Source organism: Condylura cristata, unplaced genomic scaffold, assembly GCF_000260355.1.
Source record: "Condylura cristata isolate star-nosed mole 26May11 unplaced genomic scaffold, ConCri1.0 scaffold00001, whole genome shotgun sequence".
NCBI lineage: Eukaryota > Metazoa > Chordata > Mammalia > Eulipotyphla > Talpidae > Condylura > Condylura cristata.
In genome coordinates this window covers 85,335,151-85,354,716 of record NW_004567102.1, presented here as the reverse complement: position 1 = coordinate 85,354,716, position 19,566 = coordinate 85,335,151, and the positions used below count along the sequence as shown (strand labels likewise).

At 52.7% G+C, this 19,566-nt stretch overlaps 1 protein-coding gene across 4 annotated transcripts in view; it reads right to left on the bottom strand.

Moving 5' to 3' along the window:
• Positions 1–19,566, bottom strand: part of ARID1B (AT rich interactive domain 1B (SWI1-like)) — a 301,215-nt gene that overhangs the window by 81,837 nt on the left and 199,812 nt on the right. The window lies entirely within an intron of this gene.

Sequence of the window (19,566 nt, the reverse complement as noted above, 5' to 3'; positions counted from 1 at the left end):
AGATAAGCCAGAAAGAGAAAGAAAAATACCGGATGGTTTCACTCATAGCAGGAGTGTAATGGACCAGGCGAGAAAATAACAAAAATAATGAACAGCCATATACCAGAGACATTTTTGTGGGGTTGGCGTGGGGAATGGGATCAAAAATGGGGTAAGGGGAGAGAAATGCACGGGATTATGGTGATGGCACATGGGTGACTTGGTGATGGGAAACCCATGGGGATTACAATTGAGATGGGAAAAAAAATGTACAAAATGATGTAAAAATAAACTTTTATAAAAAACAACAAAAAAAAACCCCTCCATAATTGCTCAATCAGAGATTTAACATAAATTTAGGGGAAAGCAGCCATTACAATTATTATGAAATGTGTATTACCATAAAAGGAGGAAAACATTCTGTCTCTTCTGATCTTTCGTGCTACCAAAGCCGCAGCGGCTCTCTGCATGTCTCTGATCGCCGTCCACTCATGTCTGCCCACTGGCCTTTGCAAACTACAGCATAAGCTCCTTGAGGCAGGAGTGGTGACTTTACTCCCTTAATTCTTCCCTTAATTCGCATAACGAACATCTAATGCGGCTTTGTTGTTTAGTGACCCTGAATCTGAGCATAGGTACTGAAGAATGTGATACTTAATGTCTGATTAGCCACAGACAGGGACTCTCAGGATTTTGAAAATGAAGGACCATCAGAGGACCATCTCAGCCCACCTTCAGGCCCGGGGCACAGGTGCATTTGGAGGACCCCAAATACCACAGAATAGGAAAAGGCAGTTGGGTTACTAGCACATCCCCAGGGCGCTACCTCTTACGGCCCGAGGACTGTGCTATTTTATCTTCCAGCTGCCCCTTTGTAAGGCATATCATAAAGAAAAAACGGACACACACATGCACACCCCCCTACTGCGTGGTCCTCTGGCCTGGAAGTCCATGGTCACGCTGGACCAGGCTAACTGCCTTGACCTCAGAGAACTATTACGCGGCTCCGCCAGCGCCAGAGCAGCCCAGGGCAACACAGGAGTCAGGGTGCTCAGACACCACCCACCCACCGTGAGGGCGCGGCCTGGCGTTTGGCACTGAGCCACCACCGCCCACTCGGGCTGCCAGCCTGGCATCGGCATCTCTGCTGGCCGGGTAGAGGGCGGCCCGGCTCCGCCCGCGCTGAGTCCCCCCAGTCTCTCAAACGCTGCTCATTCTCAATTCCAGTGCGCGCTCTGTGTGTGTCAGCAAGGGAGGCAGGAGGGTGACTTGCCATTTAGAAGCCAAGTGAAAAGAGCTATAAAATATGACTGAAAATTCTGCAATCGGTGTGGGGGTAATTTAGGCCCCTCACGTTCAAAAGCGAAGCCTCCGAGTGGACCGCTCGGTGTCCACTCTCACACCGAGCACTGCAGTGGGGTCGCCAGGCGCTGAACTTACAGCCACACAGCAAGGAGACCTGGACGCAGGCGCAGGGCGGCCGGCCGGCCGTCACATCTTAGGCGTTCGCAGTTCATCAGTATCAGCTCCACATAACTAAATGTCATATTCTGGGCCAAAACAACTTCAAGGGAAAACACTGGACCTCAACTTGGAGACAGACCTCCCTTGGTCCTGTGCTCCCCAGGATGCACCCAGAGGCTCCCAGCCTCCAACCCACTTAGACGTCCACAGCGGCCGGACTCTAGCACTTTCTTTTGAGAATGTCACTGGGGAGTGAGCTGCAGTGAGGCAGTAAGTGTTTCTATTGTGATGAGGCTACCGCCCAGACTGGGTTCGGAGGGGCCTGACGGTAAAAACAAACAGTGATTCTAGCTAGCACGGGCACCACCGCTTACCCCAGGCATGCACGAGGCTCCACTCCACTGTATGCTATTTCAAGCACAAATAAAAATGGCTGTAAGAAGCCCATCTCATGAATTCATAAAATACGACCACATCCAGGCAGCACGACTGTCTACATGGTGCCGTTGGAAGAAATCTCTGGAAAGCAATGGTAAAATCCACGTTTTCAGTCCACCCTTTACAGAAACAAACAGAAGTCTTTTCATGGGAAAGAGATCTGCCCACTGTTTCAAATTCTCCATTTTCCTTGATCCGTCTTCCCGCCAGAAGTTTCGCAGTTAGTAAGGACACCTTCACCCCCTGCAAGCACAGGGATGAGCAGAGAGTCACAGCCGACGGGGACCCGGACGTGTGTCTAAGAAATCAGCACAGGAGACTCGGCGGTCACCTGGGTCCACGCTCCATACACAGCGTTCACCTCAGAGAGAGCCTGATGCTTCAAGTCCCTGGACAGCTTCCGAACCCGGGGTTTTCACGACACACTGGTTTGTCATAAGCAAAATGTTTGCTTCAAACAAAGTTTGGTGACTGGCGGGAATGTTGGTAGGCACAGAGAGGACTCAGCTCCACCGGCAGCCTCAACGTTAAAACTCACGAGTCTGAAAGAAGAGCCACACTTTGACCTCGCCTATCACGATGGCAGCGACCAGGAAACGTTACAATGGGGGAGACTGCAGAAGCTGGGCAAACCGACTACTTCACGCGTTTGCTCTCCTGTGACTCCATAACCCAATATTGCGCAAAATGTTGGTACAACTCAAAACGAAGCATTGTTAAGTCACCTGAATTTCTAATTCTGCTGACTGGAAGCTCTCAGCACTAGCCTGGACAATGACAGATTATTTAAAAACTTCTATTTTTAAGTTAATCTCAGGCCTAGAAAAAGGAGTAAGGCCAGTACGAGGCCCTGCTTTCTACCCTCAGCCCTGCCCCGACTTTGGCATCGATGTGGCCACATGCGACTGTCAACACGACCTCAACATGGCACTGACTCGCGTCTCAGCTGAGTTCCAGCCTTTTCTACTCATCCTTTTTTCTACTCTTGGGTATAGCATGGACTTTTCATTATTTCTCCTCGGTCAACTCCCGGCTAGGAAAGCCCCTCTATCTTTCTTTATATTTTCATCTTGATGATTTCGCATAGTTATCAGTCAGCTATTTTAAAGAATGTTCTTCAAGATGATGCAACCTGATATTTTACAATTGAAATCAGATTACACATTTTGGGAAGTGGACTGAAGGCAGGAAGGTCAGGACCTTTTCAGTTTCTTCTTCTATCAAGGGTGTCAAGACACTGGTGAGATTTACTTCCACGATGTGGTATGGTTGGCATCTACAAATTCCTCCAGCAGAAAGTTACTATTTGGCCTTGTAGAGTTGGTAAGGTCCTCAGGGGAGGCACTTGAAATTATGCAAAACATGTGAAGCCTCCTCATTTCAGCATCCATTAGGGCACGTGGTCTGTGACATTTATCACAATGGTGCTAGCTCATGGTGATTCCATTTCCCCTTCTCTTCCACTTTAATTACAGGGAATCTATTGAGTAGAAAGTCGCCTTCCACTCATTGCCTGGTTGTGCATGGATTTGTCATGCTGTGTCTTCTGCCCACACGCTTTCACATGGCAGGCTCCCTATAGGACGTCCACCTGTGAGCCACTGGGCCAGCCCTGTCTCTGGGGGAGGGTGGCTTCTAACCAAAGACTGTGAGAAGGTACAGAATAGCCACTCCTAATGTCACATTATGTGGCAAAGCTAAAAGGGGCTGCAGGTGGGTTGAAAAGTCCTCACCAGCTGACTTTGCAGTCGTCAGATGGAGAGGATCCTGTGGGCCTGACTCTACAGGAAGACGGGGCCTCTCCATGCCGACAGCCACTCCTGGTAGCCTCTGCCAGCAGCCACAGGGAGGCTCCAGAGCCTGAGGAAATGGATCCTGCCAACATCACGAGGGGGCAGGAAGCTGAGCCTTCCTGGCTGCGTCTCCGGGAGAGATACCTGTGCCCGGGGCAGCTGAGCGCGTCCTGGCCTCCTGGCCACAGCTCGGCCAAGTGCACAGTGATTTGTTACCCAGCAAATTTCCAAGTTTTCGTCTTGAAGTTTGGAGCCCGATTACATTCCCACCGGATCGGGGTGAAGTGCCTGGCTCCCATCTTCCCAGCAGCACAGGATGCTGCCATCTGGAAACGCTGGCTGGCCTTACACTGAGAAAAGGCACCTGGCTTTGCCTTTCTCTCACCCGGCGTCTGACCACCTTGTGTTGGAGGGCTCTTTATGTCTCTTCTGGTGACTCTATCTGTGTATGCCCTCTTATTATGTCTTCTGGGTTTCTAGTCTTCTGTCCTGAAAATTTAAAGAACTCTTTACGACCAGTGAGGCTAGCCCTTTATGGGTAAATTGTGAGTAATTTTCTCCGAGTGTGTCAGTTGCCTTTAACTCTGCTTATACTATCTGCTGGAACTGATTTTTTCCTAAAGTAGTTAAATGTATCAATTGTTTGATTTTGAAATGTGAGTTACTGTTAGAAGCCCATTCCTCTGTAACCTTTAAGAGGAACGTGGCCCCATTTCCTTCAAGTTCACACACGTAGTTTGATCTTAATCTACTGGGAGTTCATTTTTGTGGTTGGTATGAGATGTGGATCATCTTTTTGCATCTGTTTCTCCACCTGCTGCTATACCATTTACTTAAAAATGTACCCTTGGCCTGGGGATGTGAAAAGCCACCTTTGCTATTAAGTTTTTGTATGGATTTGATCTAATTCTGGACTTTCTATTCTATTCCACACCACAGGCCCGTCTGCTTGTTTTTGTGCTAACATTATATTGTTTTTGATCATAAGGGCTCTGATCACTAATAGTTTTATCATAGAGGTTATCATGATATAGCATCCGCTAAGGCTAGTCTCCCCAACCTCCCTCCCTGAAAGGGTTTCCTAGCTTGGCTTTTCCTTCTACATGAGCTTTGTTATCAACTTGCTTATCTACAGAAACAGCTTATTAATACTTTTACTGGGATTACACCAACATTATAAAAGAACTTAGGAAGAATTGGTGACTTGCCTTCATGTCTTTTGTTTGTTCAAGTCTTCATTAGTTTCCTTTCAGAAACTACATACACATACACACACACAATTTGTATATATGTATATAAAATCTGTACATTTTATGCTAAATTTATTTCTAAATATTTAACCTTTGTTGCTATTACGAGTGATACTTTATGTTATGTCTTTCAGCGGCTTATCAACTGTGTAAATGAAGACTATTGCTTTTTGTACATAACCTACCCAGTGTTGGCACATCACCTTTCCAGTTCGAGGGCACCTATCATCAATTCTCTGTGCTTGCCACGCATGCTGCTAGATGATCTACAGGCGAAGGCGGTTCTGGTTATTCCATGCCCACTCTTAAGCCTCTGCATTCTCTCCTCTGACATCTCCAGAGTATCACTGAGCGGTGGCCAGGAGCAGCTCTCCTTCCTTCATCTGTATTTTAGTGCAAGTGTTTAAGGAGCCGCCAGTATGTAAGACGCTGACTCTGAAGTTGAGGAGTAGTCTTCTTTTCCTGTGTAGGAAGCATCTCTTCTGATGCTGTTTCCTTAAATGCCTTCACCATGGCTAAGTATTGAATTTTATTAAAGAGACATTTCCCCCTAAAGTTACTGGTGTGGTATATATAGAGTTTATACTGAACCAACCTTGCATTCCTGGACTAACTCACTGACAAGTAGCACATTATTTTCTTAATGGACAGTTAGGTTCTGTTCGCTCATCTTATCTTCAGAATTTTTACCCAAGGATAGGTTTTGATAGAAAATTTTCTAATTAAAATAACTTTATAGAATTGGCCCAAGATAATCATCAAACTAAACAAAAACATTTTCAATAATAAAACGTTGTGATTTAATATACAACACAAATGTCAGAAAACAGGTCGGTAGGTATATTTCTGTAAATTAGCATACAAGCAGCAACTGTAACTCCCAGGGGATAGACCAGACACAGGGGGTTATAGGCTGCAGCAAGATGGCGGGGAGTCAGTGCCAGCAAGGACTTTAGGGAGACGCATTAACGCATGTTCTTACATCTCTATCTAGCCTCTAAACCACCTTGCCAACATTTAAATTTCACAGAGAATACAGACAATTCTGTGTCTTTTTTCCTTGCTATACCTCTCAAACCAGACATGCAGTTAGCAATGGGGAAATGGCTGGTGAGTGCGTGACTGGCAACTCCGAGTCAAATCCCACAGAGCGGCTGACCATTTCTTTATAAGGCAGCAGTAACCGTGCAGATTTATCTTGTTATTCTAGGTCAGGAGTGGGCAAATTGCTTCCGTGAATTGCCAGATAGTAAATATTTTAGGTCTTGCAGGCCATGGGTACTGTCACAACTATTCAAGTCAGTTATTGCAGTGTAAGTAAAACTTTATTCACAAAAACACATGTGGTGCGAAGGATGTGGCCCCCAGAACAAGTGTGCTGACCCCTGTTCTCAGTGAAAACACCAGAAAAAAAAATCCAGGAGCGCTTGCTCAAAAAGCTAATGTACACCAAAAAGCATTTATGAACAAGGGCAATGACATATACACTTGACACTCCCCGGTATTTACTAGGAGAGCCTCCATGAGTGAATGTCAGTAACACCACGGGTTTGTGTCCTCTTCAGTCAGATCTGGTATAGGCCTCACTGGGTTCTTCGGCCCTTAGTGCAAGCACAGTTCTAGGAATTCAGTGGCAAGGGCATTGATTTAAGCAGGTACATTATTAGATATGTAACTACTTGCAGCAGTTTTATTTTCTTAACTCCTTTTTTGGCCAGGCCAAAACAAATAAGTCAGAACCATCAATCAAGTGCCACTAGATAAGTTACATGCTACCACCTTGTGCTGGGAGCAGAGATTGAACACAAGATGACTGGGATTCCCATATTAATATGTTATTGAGGTCAAACTCGTCGGGGTTATTTCCTTTCTGAACTATTATAGCATGCAAACACAGGAGTTAATAATAAGAAAATCTCACTCTGAACTACAATAGCCTCTGGCAAACAAACCATTCGCCCCCCACCCACCTTCAAATAATCCTGCACTCTATGTATGATTTTTTGTAGGCAAAGAAACACTCAGAAGTTCCATTTTCCAGAAGTTCCAGAGCCCAAAGAAAAAGCACTTTTTTTTCAATGTTGCAGATAAAAAATTAACTGAGGATAGATTTGGTTATCCAAGATGGAATAGTGATACAATTCATGTGGGAAATCTAGATTGAATGACAGATGCTACTTAATCTCATTTTTACAGGAAAACTTACCCTCTCTCCAGTTTTATTACATTAGCTGACTGTGCAAAAGTGGTAGAGCGACCTCCAGAAGAACGACGTGTTTGTCTTACAAGTTCTCAGGTAAATTGAAGGTGGGGCCCTCCCTGTTGGTGCAGCGGGTTAAAGCACAGCACTAAGAAGCTAAGAGCCACTTCCGCATGAGTTCGATCCCCGCCCCGGAGGTGACCCACATGGCTCAGCAGACCTCTCCTGACCCGCCCTCTGCTCCCCTCAGCAGTGCACTTCATCGATCTGCCTGTTCTGCTTCCCGCTCTGTCTCTGGTGAAGCCTCTCACCACCCTTGAGCCTCTGGCCTGTACCCCAGTTCTGTATGCACAAATAAATAAATAAAAATAAATAAAATTGAAGGTGGCTTCACTTGAGTACAGAAAGCGAAGAACATGGTGTGCCTGGAGCTTTACCCCAGCACAGGGCTGGCCTATGCGCTAAGCCACTGTGGGCCCATTGTCCTCAAGAAGGTGTCAGTATGCCTAGGCCCCTGAGGTGTTCTGGGCCCAGGCCTGGGTCTTACTATCAATTCCTTGATATTAACAAGGGTGATGCCAGTGTACTGTTAGAAAAATTACGGTCGGTGAACTCATTTGGAAAAGTAGCCACTGTATTTATTGCTGAATTTTAAGAAGAAATGAGGAATACTTCTGGTCGCTTAACAGCTCTGCTCTGATGGAAATTCCTTCCCTGGAGCGCTGCCACAAAATCAACAGGTATTTCCGGGTTTTTTAGCAATCAGCAATTAGTCTTATAACTCTTTAAAAATTCTTGTTTCCGGGTTTTGGCACCCCAAAAAATGCCCCCCAAACAAACAAAAATTCTTGGTTGTGTCCCTAATGCCAGAAAGCCACAGCCGCCAGCTGCCGACACATCCTGACGAGAGGGATTGTGACCCTCTCGTGGTTCTTCAGTTCTGGGGGTCCCAGAGGGAGACGGTGGGAGCTTGTGACACAGCCACATGCTTGCTTTGGTATAAGTTAGCTCTTCCCAGTCCTGGGAGGAGGGGCTCTCGCCTGGCTCCACGTTAGGGACAGCCCCCCTGAGGCCTACTTCTTGTTTTCAGCCAGTCCCCTGGCAGCAGCTGGCACATCCTGTGGGCTGTGTTCACAGAGGTCACTCTTCATGTCCTAGACGTGAAGTACTAAGTTAGGATCTTTTCTTTTACTGTGATGACAAATACGATTTTTAAAGAGGCGACATTGGTGGGCTCCCTGTCTGTGGAAACTACTTAACACCTAATCTGAGCTGGGCCTGAGTGGGGGGTGGGAGGCGGCCCGAGTGGCCAGGCTTCACCCTGGCCTAATGACAATGGGGTGGGTGAAAAATGCGCTTTTAAAAGTCCATTAAATGTCCCAGTCATGGGCTCCTATTTAGATGAGTTAGAAAATCCACAGGCCACACTAAGGACGGCATTTCCTGTGCTTTCCTCGGCTCGGAGTCCACAAGCAGGCTGACTGATCAGGTGAGTGCTCCTGCCAGATGCTTACACCACGGAGCCTGCTCGGGCACCAGCTTCATGGCACAGAGGACAGTTTACCTGGCGCGCTGGTGCGGGCGTGAGTGCCGGCTGTTGTCTGGTGCTGGGAACAGGCCTCGCTCTTACTAGAAGGGGCCATCTGGGGCGTGGTGGGTGGTCGAGGCAGCTGGGAACAGAGACCCTCCTTCCATCACATGAATGTACAACAAGAAATCACTCTCCCCGAGCCCCCCAAATGGCAGTGCAGAACCACAGCAGCTGGTCCACCCACCTGAGAGAATTTAGCTCGAGCCTTGGTGGACAAGCCCTTCTGAGGCTTCTGGTTCAAAAATTCATTCACGACTAGGTAGCGTTTCCTAGACCTCACCCCACGTGTGGTGGAGACACCACTGGGTCCTCACAATACTGAAGCACCAGGACTCAGAGGCACATCTATCTGCCCTGTGTACCCGGAGCCATGAGGGGATGAGGAAATTCCCACAACGCTCAGCACCTCCCGTAAGCCCGGCTGGGTTCAGCTTTCAACTGCTCCAGACCGTGGTTCTGGGCATCTTCATTAACCTCGAGTCTGAGCAGCCACAAAGCCCACTTAATGACAGAAAACAGCAGAGCTGCAGCATTCTGTGAGGACTCTGGCTGCGCGGGGGAGGCTTCAAATGCTGTGGGGTTTTGGGATTTTTTTTTATCGCAAGGGCCAATTTGGTCCTTATCATTTTTTCGTGTAGTTCAATGGACTCAAGCCAGAATTTTTCCAGTTTCCCTCTTTCGTTAAATACACTAAAGCTACCCAAAGGCCCTTCACGTGGAGGTCAGTGTGTTAATTTGTCTGACTACCTGAAACTCATTAACGAGAACTCAAGAAACAGGCGCTCTTGCCAAGCAGACGGCTAGTCAAGGGGCGGAAGGCCGCACGAACCCAGGGCTTTGCTTTGGGGTCACTACAAGCTGTGTTCAAAGACAAAGCAGAGCCCTGAAGCCTCGCGGACATGAGAGTCTCAGCACGGAAATAAAGCATTTTCGGGCTGGGCATCCCCAAGGGGCCCGGAGGCTGTGGGAAGCAGTTTCTGACTTTGCCCAGGGTTCCGTCCTGCCCCCAGATGTTAATGACCTGGCGGCCAGAGCCACGCTGCTCCCACTCTAGTCGGCTCCTGTGGCCTTTACTCCACTGCCAAGCTGGTGAAGCAAAACTGTTTCTTCGTGTGTTTGTGGGGACGACAATGCTAAGTAAATAAATGACAAGATTCTAGGGGAAGTCCCTCGACTCCAGTCAACGTAAGGTGTGAAGACAGAAATAGGGAACATGACCAGGCGTGGGATGTGGCTGAGGGCAGGAGCCACACCCCATTTTGGGGGTCCTGGGGGGTTGGGGGTGTGTCTCTGGAGGTGTCCCCTGAAGCTCAGAGACACTGAAACATCAGCTCCCCACTGAAGGCCGCTCACGGTCCACTCAGTGTTCTCAGAGCTGCGCACCCTGCCCGAGCGCTGTAAAGCACAGAGATCGGTGCAAAGGTCCTGGGTCAAGCACAGGAACACGTGCAAAGGTCTCTGGGCACAGACCCCCTGGGGCGGGAGCGCCGGGGCTCAGGTTCAGCGTGGCTCACCGATGCCCGTCCGCCAGCCAGGAAGTCTGGTTCCACAGCTCGCCGTCATCTCTGAGAACAGGGGGGCTTGTGAGCGTGACTCAGGGATGCTCGAGACCTACAATGCGGAGCAGCCAGCTCTGTGCTAATCCTGCTCGGGGAAGGTGCGAGGCAGGGAGGGGAACCAAGCACAGCAGGCAGTTTCTATTTCTCTCACTAGGACAAATTAATAAAAACAAAACCTAATTTCCCCCACTCTTACCCATTCTTATTCCCCCTCAATATTTTCCTTCTTTCTAAGATTCCTTTTTTGTTTGAGAAGCTTAATATTTGGCTGCCTTCTGAAGAAATGGGTATAGTGACAGATGAAAGACTTGTATTCATCGTATAATTCAGAATAAGGGGAAAAAAGCGACTGCTGTGCATTTAAGATTCTAACAACCTTGCAATTTTGTACAGTCGTTTTCCCCACCCGTTCTTTTGAAGAAATCTGCTTTTATTCTGTTAATAACTAACCACAGTTGCAGCAGCATGGATCCGATTAGCAGTTCTTGCGGTACAAAGGAGAGAGGGGAAGCTGTGAGCAGGCTGCCAATTTGTCCGCCTGGCCTGGGAGGACGGCGAGCGGCCTTCTTCCCGCTCGCCCCGCTCTCCTGTCCGCAGGCCTTTTAAAGCCGAGCCCCTTTTTCTTTCTTTCAGTGAGTTTCACTCGCCTCCATCCTCGGTCAGCGATTTCGCACCCTGGCCCTCACGCCGGGACAGCTCTCGACTGGGAGCTCCTCAGAGCACCTCCATGGTGCTCACGCCTGGGAGGCCCCCCGCCGGCCGCGGCTGCTGGGGGGCCGGGGGGAGGCAGGGTCAGCCAAGGGCATTCGTGCTGCTCTCGGATGGGAACGGAGGTAGGAAAGGATGTGCAGCTTGGGGCTCAGTGCTGGAATCCGAGGGAAGCAGAACCTACGTGTGGAAGGGAGCCCCACCCGGCAGGGTGGTGTCTGTGCACTTTCTCTCCAGATACAGGCATGGGGGGCAAGCAACACTCTAGACGTCTTTAAAAATGCTCTGGGTTTTAAATTACATTTAATAATGAGTGCTTTGGGCCCTCCCTGGTGGCGCAGCGGGTTAAAGCACAGCACTGAGAAGCAAAAGCTGCTTCCGCAGGAGTTCGATCCCCGCCTGCCCTGGAGGTGACCACAGGGCGTGGCAGACCTCTCCTGACCCGCCCGCTGCTCCCCTCAGCAGTGGACTTCGTCCATCTGCCTGTTCTGCTCCCCGCTCTGTCTCTGGTGAAGCCTCTCACCGCCCCTGAGCCTCTGGCCTGTACCCCAGCTCTGCATGCACAAATAAATAAACCTTAAAAAAATCATGAGTGCTTTTTTATGTGATAAAACTTAACAACTGTAAACCCTAAAGACCACTTCCAAGAGTGGCTTTAGTGCGGCGTCATGCTAAAACACAAAGCCCCGCAGGTTTCTGCCGGAAACCCCTGTGCTCTGAGCGGTGCGGCCACTGCTCTGTCTCACTCTCACTTTAAGCCAAGGCGGCTGGCGAGGCCGCGCAGACGCGTGCCGGCACCGGTCGGCCTGACAGTCAGCCACGGACCCGGCAACACAGAGGGAGGAAGGCATGCCAGCCGCCGCCTCACGGCCTCTTGGGCGGCCACCCCTTTGTTTCAGACTTGGGGTGATGTTCAGCCGTATACTTTTGAAAGGTCCCTTCTCCACAAACAGACTTTTTCCTTTTTCCTGTCATGTTCAAATATCTGGAGCAGATTATTCACATGCTGCTGAACCCAAATTCCTCGGCTTGCTAGTACATCACCTGCCAGGCTGACACTGGCTACTTGGGAGGGAAGTGGGGTTACCCGGGGAAACGAAAAACTTCTCCAGAGCCAATCTGTTCTTCTTCATTGGCCATTTTCTTTGAAAGTACTGTTGGTTGCTAAAATGAAATAATGAAAAAACTGGATATTAGACAATTCTAGAACTTTGCTACCACATGTCCCTGGCACTGTTTTGGGGTTCTTTTTTGGGGGGGTTGTTGAGGATCAGGTGGGGCGTGCCATGGGGGGGGGTCTCGCTCTGTTTTCAGGAGAGAGAAACTAAAACAACCCGTGGTAGCTGAAGGTTTTTGGAGGGAGGGGAGCACAGTGATCCGTTAGGTGGAGCACAGAGCAGCAGGAAGGCACGCAGCCGGTGGGAGGGAAGCTTGCTTAGGTTATCAGTGTTGGGGCTTTCTTCTCTCGAATTCCAGGTGATTCCAAGAACTGTGAGCTCTCTAACCTGGCCCATATTTGCTGAGTGCTCTCTGGCCAACACTTACTGCTCTTCGCAACTGGGATCGAAAGGAAGCAACGTGCCCACCAGCCACGGGCCCCTGGCCAGCTGGAGGCTGCAGGTGGGCGTGCCGCGGGGCTCCGCGGACGGACACTGGCCTTGGTGTGGACGTACAGCGTTTGCCAGGTCGGTAGAGGCAGGACGGCTCTTCCAGACGGAAGGAAGGCGACCCGAGGCGCAAGGCCTGGCAGTCACGACCAGAACACTTACACAGAGAGCTCCGCACGGGTTCTGTCTGCTCACGTCTAAGAAGAAGCAACGTTTCAACAGGGAAACTGCACCGAGATTCGGCTCTGTGAAAATAACGCTTCTGCCGTTTTTTCAAGTTGAATTTATATGACGCGATTGTTGTATTTGATGTGAAATGGTTTAAAGGAACGATTGTGAAAATAAGGGATTCTATTACTAACTGAATCAGGCTTGAGAACGGAGCAGTTATTTTATCACAATGTTATTTTCAGATGGTGACATTACATTTTCAATTGCGCTGCAAATCTATTTATAGATGGGCTGAAAACGGTAACACGCGGCCCTAAGATGAGGCATTTCCCTTACATTGTTCAACGGCCAGTACTATGAGATCACAAGTGAGAACGCTCGCCCTCTTCCACCCGGGTCCTGGCACACGTCCACACTCCGCAACACTGTCCTGGCCTGGGTTCTGGAGCCACATGCTCTGTGAGCCCCGAGCAGCCCTCCCTGCCCACACCGTCTACATGGGTGAGTGCCCCGGTCATTCTCCTCTGGACTCCCGATGACCCATAAAGTTGCTGCTCCAGCCTAAATCGCTATGAAGCCAGAGCCTTCTTAAACCAGCTGCTTACTCAGAATCTCCCTCTGGGTAACCAAAGGGCATCTCAAACATAACATGCGCCAACCCAAACTGTTACCCCTGCCCCTTCCCACACCAGGCTCCTTCCTCACCTTCCACTCCACAGAACCACCATTTGCCGACTTCTTGGGTCAAGAACCTTCTACCCCTGCAACAGCGGCCCGCGTGTCCGCCATGACCAGCCCCCCCGTCCCCCACTCCACCTGGCTCCCCTCTCCTGGTGCAGGCCCCCAGCAGCAGAAAGGTCCTCAGAAAGTCCCTATGAGAGCTTGCTCTCCGTCTCCTGCCTTCCGGGCATACCCTGGCACTTCACAGCATTCCTAACTCCCAGTCGCAGCCTGCCCAGCACACGGACCTGGGTGCCCAGTTAATAAACTTCCTCTGTGTCCCCGCCCTGCTGCAGGCCCCATGACTGCCTCTGAGCGCCCCTGCACCCAGCACAGCACCCACAAGAGCTTGGAGCCCTCAGGGGCCCACAGACACCACCACCCGCCGCCCGTGGCTCCTCTGTGCTCACCTGTGGCTCCTCTCGCTCAGTTTCTCAGGGCCACCTCCCCGAATCACCATCCAAAGCAACACCCTGACACCACCCCCATAAATTATGTTCTTGGTTGCCTATTTCCTGTCCTTCCCGGGGGCAGGGCCCTGGCGCCTATGCCTCAGCTCCGGGCTGCTGGTAGCTTACACTCAGCATTTGCCGATTCGTGGGCAGAAGAGCAGGAGGATAAATTGAGGACACCGAGTAACTGGCCAGTGGCCTCCCCTGGAGTCACCTGACTTATCCCGCGGTGGAAGTGCAACTTGCCGCTTAAAAGACAGTCCAGCGAATCCACGCTCTGTCACCCAGCAAGGCCTTCGCTGCAGCCTGCGAGCACAAACTCCGTGTCCCCTTCCCACTGGGAGGGAGAACGTCAACATGTCTCTCATGGACATGCAGATGTGGATTATTAAAGATGAATGCACTTTAGGACGGGTGTCGGCGTTCCGTTTGTCTCATGCCGAAACCAATTCCGGTCTTCATTAGTCAGTGACAACCCACGTCACCCTGTTCCGGGCGAGTGCCCTGGCGGCGAGGAAGCCGCCGAGCGAGAGGCCGCAGGGCCATCGCAGGTGGGCGCTGGCGGGCCAGGGCCGCGGAGAGGCCCTGCCTTCCACGACGCACTAGCTCCCCCGGAGGGCGGTGGCCCGAGCCAGCCGGCGGAGGCCAGCTCGTTTCACGCCACTTCCCAAAAAGCAGCCAAATGAGTCTTGAAATCTTCCTCCCGAGCTAAGAGGCGTTGGTGAGAGCGTGCACCCTCCGTCCTCGCTCCTGGGGGCCAGCTTCTCGGCAGCCGGATACCAGCGGCTGCCCACTGACGGCCGCGGCTGGTGCTGGAGGCGCTGCTCGGTTACAGCGAGTTCAGAGCGGCGACTGTCTACGCAGCCAGAAGCAGGAAGCACAAAGAAGGCTTTGAAGTGCTTCTCCAGGGAAGTGCACAAAGATAAACACTGGAGAAATGGGGGGGCCCGGGGCGCCTCTGGACCAGGCACAGAACACAACTGCGAGTGCATGTTGGGAGAAAATCTGAACGTTCTCTTTCCCCCAGGCGTGCGAAGGGCCTGACCTGAAAGGTGCTGAAGGGGAGCCGTGCGGGCGCTTCTGGAAAGCAGAAGGAACCTCCTGCCCCGCGCCCCCAGCCCTCCGAGTGCCGAGACCACCTGTGACCCCAGTTCTGGGTCTCTGTGCCTTGCTCCTGGCCCCGATTCACATGAAATCTTCCCGGCGAGGCCCTACAGAGTGCAGTCACATCCCTCCAGACAGCAAAGCACACTGTCCTGTCCGCCTGCGTCCCCGAGCGCCACGGAGCGGGACCAGAAGTGACTGGCTCACGGGTCCCCCTCGGTGGGGGGTGCCGGCGGGCGCAGGTGCGGCCTCCGTGTGGACCCGCCAGCCCCGGCCCGTGCGTGTCCCGCCCAGCTGTCGCAGGCGTTTCGCTCTGACAAAAGCCAGATAGGCGCTGTGGAAAGACACTTTGGAGCAAGATCCCCAGGAAGGGGGCGCGCAGGCTTTCAGCTGGGCCTTGTCCCTGTGTGCGATGGCCCCCCGCACACACGGGAGGGAAGCCCCAGAGCTAAGAGGATCCCGCCCGCGATTTTTTAATAAGCCAGGATAAGTTCGAGGGGAAAGACGCCTTCCCCAGGCGGGCCAGCCTGAGCGGGCCCGGGGGGGGGGGGGGGGGGGGGGGCCGTCCGGCCCCCTGACAGGTGCGGAGCTTGACAAATGAGGCCAGGAACTACCATTTCCTCTCACGAAAATCCTTCCTCTCCTCTCCGGCCCATGACTACCTCCGAAGTGTAACTCATTTTTCTCTTTCCCATTAGAACAGCCTTCCAGAATCCACTTGTCTGAATGTCAAATTAAGCAAGAAAATTAGTTTTTGACCAGCGGATCTGCTTGTTGTGTCTGCATCGGCTCATCTAGAAAGAGCAGCACACACTGCTGAGTGCGGCTGGGGTGGGGTGGTGCACCCTCGGCGGCGGCGGTGACGCCCAAAGTCCGTTCTCCTATTTAATCTGATTTGTGCCATTCTTTTTGGAATCCACTCCTTTAGCGCCCCACGTTTCCCTGAGAGGCACAGAGCCATGCTGGACACTGGCACAGAGCTCCCCACCCCGGGCCTGAACCCGGCCACCGCGGCTCCCTGAGACTGGAAGGGCCCCGTCCGGCAAAGCCATTGCCGCCAACTCTGCAGACCTGCGACCATTTCCAAAGGACCCCAACTTCGGTTACTTGCCAGCTACGCCTCGGTACGTGAAGGGGCGGGGAGCATCTGGCGCTGGGGTTTCGGGGACTCCCGGGGGTGGCGCCATCCCAACACCTGCAGAGGTGCTGGGGCATTGGCTGGGGGCAGGGCAGGACTAGTGAGAGCAAGGTGTGGGAGCTTCAACAGGGACTGTCCGGCGCCCCTCCAGCCCCTCTAGCCTCTCCCTCTCGACGCTCACTCTCAGTCTGGGGGTGCCCGGGCAAGGGCAGACCCTGCAAACAGCTCAGCGGAGAACACCCAGCAAGCAGGCTTTGTCCCGCCACGTTTGACCCGCTGCTTTTGACCCGTCTTCTCACGTGACACGCAGGCACCGCACCAGAGAAACACTGGCGACGGGACAGATTCTGTTGCTGGGACGCCAATGTGATGGTCGGATCGTGCATCTCTGTCCTCGCTACTAGTCAGGATCCCGTCTGCACTTAAACCACAGCAACCCGACTCCACCTAAAACTGAACCCGCTTCCGACCCAAATGCGGGTGGCCCAGGGGCTCACAGACCCCGCGGCCGGACAGACAAACCGAGGCCTCCTCCTCTCGCACGGGAGCCGTGGCCATCCCCACTCCGCCTCACCCTCGTAATTTTAAATACGGTCGCTGCTTCCAGCTCAGAGAGGGAAAAAGCTGACGAAAGCCTCTGGCCAATAAAACAGAAATAAAAAGAAGATGGCTTATTTACATTTTTGCTTTGTTAGTAGACTGAGATGGTGGCTCTGGAGGCCGGACATGTGACATTAACCTCCACTAAAGCGCTGGCGACTGTGGCTGTGCTGCGTCAGCTCCCCTCGTGTTGGGGCGAGCAGGCCCCGGGGGCCCGCACCGTCCTCTCGGCACCGACAGCCGCTGACACGACAAAGAGCCCGAGCTCAGGGCCCTGAGCACGGAGGGTCGCGGGCCATGCAGTTACCGTCGACTACACCCGACTGCCACGTGTGATCTGAATGTGCTCAAACGTACACACTAACCATCGAGAACAGGGAGACAGTCCCTTTCTCTGATGTCAGTACATCGACGTGATGATGAAAGTAAAAACAAGAAAATGCAGAACGCGCCGGGGAATGTCCAGGACACGTTGCTGTTCTCAGGTGCTGGGTTCGGCTGGACACACAGGGCTGAGCTCCACCTTCTCACTGCAGGGCCAGCACCGAGCGGCCGAGAAGTCGAGAGCCCACTGGCCTGCTCCCAGCCGAGGACAGTCCCGCTGAGTGAGGCTAGGCAGGAGCCCCAGGAGCCGGGGGGGGGGGGTGGGATGGGGGCAGCACGGCCTGACAGGAGGGCAGCCCTCAGGCGTGGGGAAGGGAGCCACCGATGAGCCACGCCGCAGGCGGGAGCCAGAGGAGCCGGGATGCTTTACTGGCCTGTTTATCTCCCTTTGTGATGCTTCTCGCTAGTTGTCAACTTCACTTACCAGGACAGAGATGGAGAAAAATGGCTGCTCTTATTCCATAACCCCGGGAAAGACACCCCCCCACGCCCCACACACTCTGGATCCCGGCGGGGCTATCAGCCCTGCAACAGCTGTGCATTTTAACAATGACTTGCTGGAGAGACAAAGCTGGACAGAGCTGAGTGACGCCAGGAGACGCGGCAGAAACGGCCAGGGCCAACGGGAAAGGCGGAGAGGCGAAGTCAGAACAAAAAGCGCAGAGCCAGGGGGAGGCGAGACAGAAGTGGAAGGCCACATTCAGGAAGACCGCGAAATCCCAGACAGCGAAGCGCCGCACTGGCCGGGCTCGGCGGGAGCAAGGGGCGGGCGGGCGCTGGCTGTCTCGGGGCTGCAGAGCAGGTGGACAAGCGTTCCACAGGGCTAGGGAGGCGAAGGGGGAGGGCGAGAGGACTGGACAGGACGCATTCTTCTCTAAGGGGCGGTGTCTTTGCACTTAAGTAAATAAAACAAAAACTCAATTTTAGAATATCCATCTTAGGATCATGTCCATGCGGTTTCATTACACATGACCAGGCGTGCACAGATGCATTAGAAACGCCCAGACGACGGGCACCCAGCTGGGGGGGTGGGGGGGGACAGGAGACCCAGGAATTTTCAACAAAACCTGCGCAACTTCTCACAACAGTATTTTAGCCCCCTCTAAAGTTCTGGAGGCGTTACCTATCAGAGACACGGGCTGGAGCACCCCTGGGCTCAGCTGCGCGGCGTGGAGACGGAGGTAGGATCTGGCCTGCGGCGAGGCCAGTGGTGACGGGCCTAGAGGCCAGGACGGGTGCCGAGAGCACCGTGGGCCCCTGCACGCTCCCCTCCTCAGGACTTCCTGGGCCCGCAGCCCTGTCCAGTGAGCAGCCTGCTAAGCAGCAGGAGACTCAACAGTCAGGGCCACCGACGGGTGCAGCTACACGGCAAAGATGCGGGAAGCAGCCGGACGCTGAGCCGCCTCTGTCACGGCCAGAAGCCCACCTGCTGTGCAGGGCCTAGAGGCTTGCTGGCGCCTGCCGTCTGGTCTCTCCTTTACCTTCCCCGGAGCCACTGCTCACCTCCCTTTTTCAACTTGGAATAAAAAGGGGCCCAGTGTAGGAAACACATGATGCCTAAGGAGCAGCGCTAGAATCCCGTGGAGCAACTCAGCGCGACAAGGCGCCACTTTCGGAAACCTACAGGCAGGCCATCTGGGGACGAGACGACTGCCAGACAGAGAAGCCTGCGCCCCACCAGCTGGCCATGGTGGCCACGCACAAGCTCGAGGCCTGGGTTCAAATTCTGCCCGTCCCCGCGTGTGCTGACACTAGCCGCGCCGCTGCTCGAGGTCTCTTCCGACACTCACCTACGCGGAGCAAAGCTGTCTCTTCCCAGGTGCAGGACTGGGCACAGAGGGGTTGATAAGCGCTTCCGAGGCCACACAGCTATGAGTGGCTACACGGCAGGCAGGACTGTGTGGCATGAAAGTCCAGGCAGCTCAGACACCGTGTGAGATTCCACTGGATAGAGGTGAGCACACACCGACCGCTTATCAGGTTTCCTAAGCGGCTGTCACTGCTCTTAGTTCTCTGTGTCATGTTCTATGTCATTTCGTCACATTAAGGCTTTATGCTCAGGGAAGACAGTCACGGATTAATCTGGACAGCATGCCTCAAACTCAGAGCAAAACAGCGTTGCTGTGTCCTTTCTTCCCTGTCCTAAACCCCACCAGGCGCTCCGTCAGGCACCACGTAGGAGGAGGCAGACACATGAAAATGCAGGCTTTGGGCAGTAAGCATTTCTGACACGTGTCCAGAAAAGTAGCTACATAGGCCAAACACTTCTGAGAAAGCTGAAAACTTTTTATTAAAAACCCGCTTCGGCCCTCCCTGGTGGAGCAGCGGGTTAAAGCACAGCACTGAGACTCTAAAGCCACTTCCGCATGAGGTGGATCCCCGCCTGCCCCGGAGGTGACCACATGGCG